Source organism: Myodes glareolus, chromosome X, assembly GCF_982192425.1.
Source record: "Myodes glareolus chromosome X, mMyoGla1.1, whole genome shotgun sequence".
NCBI lineage: Eukaryota > Metazoa > Chordata > Mammalia > Rodentia > Cricetidae > Myodes > Myodes glareolus.
In genome coordinates this window covers 104733267-104738671 of record NC_142053.1, presented here as the reverse complement: position 1 = coordinate 104738671, position 5405 = coordinate 104733267, and the positions used below count along the sequence as shown (strand labels likewise).

General features: G+C 45.1%; 1 pseudogene; it reads left to right on the top strand.

Annotated features, from left to right (window-relative positions):
• The first annotated feature begins 3128 nt into the window (after positions 1-3128).
• LOC148117433 (Nuclear RNase P) lies at positions 3129-3323 on the top strand (annotated as a pseudogene).
• Positions 3324-5405: the final 2082 nt, after the last annotated feature.

Genomic DNA, 5405 nt, shown 5'->3' with positions numbered 1-5405 from the left:
GTAGCCCAACCACCACGGTATGAAGGTATCAATGTGGATAATATTAGTAGGATTCAGATAGCAATTACTTTGTACGATCCACAATCACATTACACTAAAAAAAAATTTAGTTGACACTGCCCGTCATTATGGAAATTGGGCTCCTGAGGATTGGAAAATTGTGGCACATTTGCTACTAAAAGATAGGGAGTATTTGTAGTTTCAAATGTGATATAATGATTTGTGTATTGGAAAAGCAAGGCAGAATGCCCACAATCAGGACCCTCAAATTAGAGCTATCACATACACTATGTTATCAGAAACTGGACAATATGATGATCCACATCAACAGGTAAATACTTCTCCTCAGATTCATGGTCAGCTAATTGAAATTGATAATGAGGCATGGGAATGGATTAGGCCAGCTGGAAAATATCACAGGTCCTGGACTAAGATTTTTCAAAAGGCTAATGAACTTTACATAAATTTTATTGCCTATCTCAAGAAGACTATTGAGAAAACTGTAGTTGATGAGGAAACAAGACAACAGTTACTAAAGTTATTGGCTTAAGAAAATGCTAATGAGGGTTGCTGAAGGGCCATCTTACACATTAAGGAATCAGGGGATTTAAATCAATACATAAAAACTCATAACAATATTTTATCAAAGACCAGAAAAATGCAGCTTATGGCAGAAAATATGGCCACTGTTTACCATAAGCTGAATGAAAATTCAGGGAAGACTTTGAAATGTTATTGATGTGGAAAGCCAGGCCACCTTAAATAATTGTAAACAACATAAGCAGGGTGCAACACTGGGCATAAGTCCATGATGTAAAAAGGAGAAACCACAATATTTTTATTCTAGCCGGCCACTAAACATAGTGCCACAGTGAACATACCAGCCATGACTGATATAACTTTGTTTTTTTTTAAATTTATTTATTCATTAAAAATTTTCACCTCCTCTCCACCTCCATTTTCCCTCCCCCTTTTCAGCACCCCTTCCCTCTCCAGTTCTAAGAGCATTAATGTTTCCCTGCCCCATGTGAATTCCAAGGTCCTCCCTTCTCCATCCAGGTCTAGGAAGGCGAGCATCCAAACAAACCAGGCTCCCACAAAGCCAGTCCATGCAGTAGAATCAAAACCCAGTGCCATTGTCCTTGGCTTCTCAGTCAGCCTTCATTGACAGTCACTTTCAGAGAGTAGAGAGTACAGTTTGATCACATGCTCCATCAGTCCCAGTTCAGCTGGCCTTGGTGAGCTCCCATTAGATCAGTCCCACCCTCTCAGTGGGTGGACACACCCCTCGTGGTCCAGACTTCCTTGCTCATGTTCTCCCTACTTCTGCTCCTCATTTGGACCTTGGGAGTTCAGTCCATTGCTCCAATGTGGGTCTCTGTCTCTATCTCCATCCATCGCCAGATGAAGGCTATATGGTGATATGCAAGATATTCAGTCATCAGTGTGGCTATGGGACAAGGCCAGTTCAGGCACCCTCTCCTCTGCTGCCCAAGGAATAAACTGGGGACATCTCCTTGGACCTGGGAACCTCTCTAGAGTCAAATCTCTTGCCAACCCTAAAATGGCTCCCTTAATTAAGATATATACTTCCCTGCTCCCATATCCACCCTTCTTCCATCCAACCCATCCCATTCCCCCAAACTCTCCCCAATCCTCCCCAAGCTAGACAATTTGCTTATTAAGGTGTCAGCTGGGATCTATTGGCCCTTGCTTCCTGGGACATTTGGGTTATTAACCAGAAGATCTAGCTTATGTATAAAAGGAATTATAGTGTATTAAAAATAATTAATAGCGATAATAAGGGTAAAATATAAATTATGATGTCTGCTATTGCTGATTTAAATTTTTTTAAAAAAGTATTGCTCAATAACTGCCTTTACCTTATTTGCTTATCAGTCAATCTTCTGCTATAATGACAGGAGGTGCAATGTAAATACAAAAATGAGGTTAGCTGTGCAGCATAAAAAACAAGTAAAAAGTAAATCGAGTAGAACTGTAAAATAGAAAGTAACTTAAGAAGTAACTTGTATATAAGTGTTAAAAAAATGGTAAAGTGAATATGGGCCAAGAAAACTTCCAAGAGTTATTTGTACATTTACGTAGAGATATTTTAAAGGTTAGGTGTAGGAAGCCACCTGGAGGCACAGGTGGTCCTGCAGTTTGGAAGTATACAAGCCCATACCTGGCTTAGTCACGTGAGGCTGAGCACCCTTGCCTGCACATGCTCAGACCAGCAGAATGGCATTAACCAATCAGGACAGCATTCAAGCCTCTCCACCGTTTAAAAGCAGCTGCCTCTGGGCTCAACTTTCTCTCTCTAAGCTTTCTCTCATCCCTGCTCTATCTTCCCTTCCCCCAATTTTCCTCAATCAAAGGGCTCCGAATAAAGACGTGACCAGGGAAGGAATTCTCGTTTTTGGTGGCGTTCATTCCTGCTGGTCAGGATGCGCGTCGCAACTGGTGCTCGAAACCCCGGGACGCCGAGGGACCCTGACAACTACGCCGGGGGACCCTGAGAAGGAAGCGCCCAGCAACTGGTGCTGAAAGCCCGGGGAGAAAAAGCTGAGATCAGACACCAGGACACAGAGAGCCGTGAATTTCAGAACTCTGAACACGTGGAGTGGTGAGTGACGTCAGTTCAATCCTCCAGAAAGGGGAGGAAAAAGAATGGAAAAAGTATAGGCCTAAAAAGAAAAGAAAATAGAAAGAATCAAAGTTAAGGTATCTGAAAGAAGGTACAGAAAGCAACGGGGAAGAAAAAAACCCCTCAAGTTCAGTGCAGGAGGAGTGTAAATAAAAAACAGCAGCAAAAAAGCGAGGTTTACGGTTGGGAGATCCGCAGCTTCCTCCGTCCATACTCGTTGTTAGAGACCGGGGCAACAGTCTTGTAGGGAGGGGGCTTGATCGTGTGTGAAGACTGCCTTTCCTGTTCTTAAAGAGCCACAGAGCTTTTGGAGGTGATTTTCGCCTAATTTTGATAAGAGAGCTCAGTCTCTGGCTCTCACGTACAGAAAACTTTAATTTTGATTGAGGAAGTATCCGGCGTGGTGGCGCACACCTTTAATCCCAGCACTTGAGCTCTGAGCGGCTCTGCAAAAAACCGCGTTTCCATAGCAACATGGGCGGGCAGAGGAAGCTCATTGGCGGGGCCACATGCTGAGTGCTCGTCACTCCCCGGCCCCTGGGAAGGTCTGAGACTGGGGCCCCCCGCGGCCCTAACCGGGCCCTCCATGGGTGGGCGGATGCCCCCCCTCGCCGGAGCTTGAAAAAGACTCACAGCCGGCGGTGTGAGTTCATTGCCTGAGGTAAACCGGCGAGCCCGCGCACTGCCCGGGGAGGAGCCATGCCTTTGGGCCATGCGGAGCCCGCCACGGTGGGCCGCGCCTCAGAGGCGGAGCTGCTGCTGCCACTGCTCACAGCCACGGCCGCCAAGAATTCAGTCAGATAAAAACATTTGTTGCCAAAAAATTCAGTCAGATAAAAACATTTATCCCCCCCAAAAATGTGCATCGTCCCGTCATCAGCAGGAAGTAGTCAGATCAATTGTCGACGCCCATTTTCCCTCAAAGAACTGGTCGTAATTATCATAATAAAGGCGTGTCAACCTGGTTACCCGTATCCTAGGTAACAAAGGCGGACCTATTGCCTGAAACAACGGGTGGAATAAACAATGCTACCTAGAGGTTTTTTCATTTGAATGTGGGCCTGGAGTGATGGCTTAGAGGTTAAGAGCACTGACTGCTCTTCCAAAGGTCATGAGTTCAATTCCCAGTGACAACTGCTTTGGTTTTAAACAATAGAGGGGGACTACCAGTGACAGCTTCCCCCAGAGAAAGGATTTCTCTTGCATTCTTTACACTTAATTTTTAATTCAAAATTTTGCTGGAAAAACAGCAACAGACAGAGACGCTCTGTTTGAAAGCAATTCCATCTAATTCTAAGGCCTGCTTTAATGGCACAGGCAAACAGGATTTGCTCTTTGGAACGGAGACCTACAGGTCTCTAAGTTCAAAACCAGCCTACTTCCAGTACTGATTGTGCTGAATTTCTACACTGAGAGTTTTTAATACTCTTAAATGTTAATTTGGGAGGAGAGTTTTGTTTATGTTTTTCTAGGAATGCTGACATACATCTGGATGCCAGCGAGACTGACAAGAGAAATAAAGAAGAAAGATGACCCAGTGGATGCTGAATGTCCTGCTGTGGAAGATTCGTGCGGAGGCAGCAGTGATGACCTTCTGAGCGGTGTCAAGAGCAACTGTTTCATGTTATCAACTTGAGCAACACCCTGTGCAACCTCTTATCTCTTAACAATTTTCTGACTGACTCTATTCTGCCTTTCTCCCTCCTTGGGAATGGGTGGGAGCAGAGATATTCTTGGCATGCTGTGTCTAGGTGGAAGTGCTGTATGTCTTTGATTGGTGTGCTACCTGCTAGCCCAAGTTAGGAGGGACAAGGTCTTTGTGGCACAGGCCTTGGCAGCCTTGGTATGTGTATCCTCACCCCAAGTTTGACTCTCAGCTTCAAAAGAGCTCATAGGCAATTAGCCATGCATAGCCTTAGCACCCTCTAGGGACCAGATAATCCCACGGCATAGAGGAAGGTATGCATAGGCGGAAGGTGTGCAGACACAGCCCTAGCAATCCCAGGGTAGTTGTCCCATTGCACGGGAAGGGTGTGTCTTGCTTTTCTTTTCTTCAATCGGTCCACACATCATGAGGTGGGGACCAAATTGGAAAATAGTTTTGCCTTATTGCTTTTATTTACAGTAGTAGGGGGAGATGTAGGAAGCCACCTGGAGGCACAGGTGGTCCTGCAGTTTGGAGGTATACAAGCCCATACCTGGCTTAGTCACGTGAGGCTGAGCACCCTTGCCTGCACATGCTCAGACCAGCAGAATGGCATTAACCAATCAGGACAGCGTTCAAGCCTCTCCACCGTTTAAAAGCAGCTGCCTCTGGGCTCAACTTCCTCTCTCTAAGCTTTCTCTCGTCCCTGCTCTATCTTCCCTTCCCCCAATTTTCCTCAATCAAAGGGCTCCGAATAAAGACGTGACCAGGGAAGGAATTCTCGTTTTTGGTGGCATTCATTCCTGCTGGTCAGGATGCGCGTCGCAGTTAGGGGTACTAAGAAAGGACAACAACAATTGCTTCAGTGTTTGAAATGAATAAAAGATGTGTGTGTGTGCCCCTGGTTCCCTGCAGAAGGAAGTAAAAATCTAGGGATTTAAAAAGGTATGTGTGAATAAATGAGCACACTTTGTCTTGGTCTGTATTTTGATTGTTACCATGTTGCTGTTTTATGTGTTCATGTCTTTAAAAAGCTTATGTGGTACGAGTAACTGTGTGCAGCTTGCCATCTTGGAGGTTCATCCTGTCTGTTACCCTATCAAAACTTTGTGA